Raw genomic sequence first — 1,711 nt, forward strand, 5'->3', positions numbered from 1 at the left:
AACAAAAAAACAGCCCAGTCAGCAATCGGCGGGTTAGGGGAGGGGGGGGGAACCCCAAGTCTGTCTTCACAACTAGCTGCCAAATAGGCAGCTGTAAAGGAGCCTGGGGTTAGAAGAGAGGACCGGACTAATGATATTAACCTGAAAGCGATAGCAATGCATGAGACGATAAAGCCATAATGTAGATAAATAAGAGAGACCCAGGGGCTGAGCTCTGAGATAATACAATGCTTTAGAGCAGCGGTTCTCAACCTGTGGGTCTAAGACCATCAGAAAACACATATATGATTACATATTGTTTTTGTGATTAATCTCTATGGTTTAATTATGTTCAATTTGTAACAATGAAAATACATCCTGCATATCAGATTCATAACAGTAGCAAAATTACAGTTATGAAGTAGCAACGAAAATAATTTTATGGTTGGGGGTCACCACAACATGAGGAACTGTATTAAAGGGTTGTGGCATTAGGAAGGTTGAGAGCCATTGGTCTAAGGGAAAAGAAGTCAGTGCCCCTGACTAAGGAGTCAGGTATTTCATGTTTTTAAAATTCTTGTGGCACATCGGTTGAAAAATTGCTGGTCTATAGTTAGGTCAACTTTCTAAGGATCCAGGTTTTATCCTTAGAAATGAGCACCTCTGGTCTTCCTAGGCAAGGAGGCACTTCCCTTACTAGATTCCAAGCATTGGATCCTCCTGGGCTTAAGTGTATTCTTTCTGTCTCCACCCTTTCTGGAAGGCCTCTGTTTAATAAGGAGGTCATGGTGGAGGAGGCTGAGAGTTACTAATTCATTAATTAGTTAAGTCATAATACTCTACCCCACTCCTAAGTCCTGTTTAATTAGGAAAATAGGAAACAAGTTCTCATTTTATACATCTGTTACTACCTGAACTTATCAAATGCTGACCTCTGTGATTAGGCTCTTAAAGATTGTCTGATTATGCGTGGGGCTCCAGGTATGAGTTTTGCTAATATATCTGTCATCACATTTCAAATGATTAGTATTGTCCAAAAGATACCAACATACCAAGAATTACCAATAATGTATTGAAACTGATATAAAAAATATATTAAGATACTAAATAATGCTTTTATTCATATTATAATGGGTCTTGTTTAGTTCTGTGGTGTGTTCTCTCTCTATTTCTGTAATTTCTTAATTAGCTAGGCCACATACTTACCCCTCTCCCCACTTAGATTTTTTTAAATTGTACATTAAATCCAGATGTATAGGAGGATCCGATAAATGCCCGGGATGCAGGACTCTCATGCGGACAATTGAGAGAGAATACTGCTCAGACAGACCATCAAGGGCCTTTTATAAGCTTTCCTCTTCCATCTCATACTGTTCCTTTTTTTCTAGAATGTCTTGGAGATAAGGAGATGCCATTGAAGAACATTACACAGGGGGTGACATAGGATTTATGTTGTAAAGACATCACTCTGAGAGGCCTGGAGAAGATGAATTGAAATGGAATGAAATAGAAGAGGGAGAGACCAGTTAGGAGGCCATTACTATGCTGGGCAAGACACCATGGGCAGAGGCAGTGGCAGTTGGTATAGATGGGCAGAGAGAGATCAAAGCAAGATTAAAGTACAGAATCTATAAGACTGAAGTGGCTGATTAGATGTGAAGGCAAAGAAGAGTTAGAAGTTAAGTGCACATTGATTCTTGCAGCTCTGTGATAAAATATTATTTTCCCCAGA

The 1,711-nt window shown here is 39.5% G+C and overlaps 1 protein-coding gene across 3 annotated transcripts in view; it reads left to right on the top strand.

Annotated features, from left to right (window-relative positions):
• KDM4C (lysine (K)-specific demethylase 4C) overlaps nucleotides 1–1,711 on the top strand; it is a 354,050-nt gene that overhangs the window by 296,802 nt on the left and 55,537 nt on the right. The gene's annotated exons all lie outside the window — the stretch shown is intronic.

The sequence above is a fragment of the Myotis davidii genome, unplaced genomic scaffold (assembly GCF_000327345.1).
Source record: "Myotis davidii unplaced genomic scaffold, ASM32734v1 scaffold408, whole genome shotgun sequence".
NCBI classification, from domain to species: Eukaryota; Metazoa; Chordata; class Mammalia; order Chiroptera; family Vespertilionidae; genus Myotis; species Myotis davidii.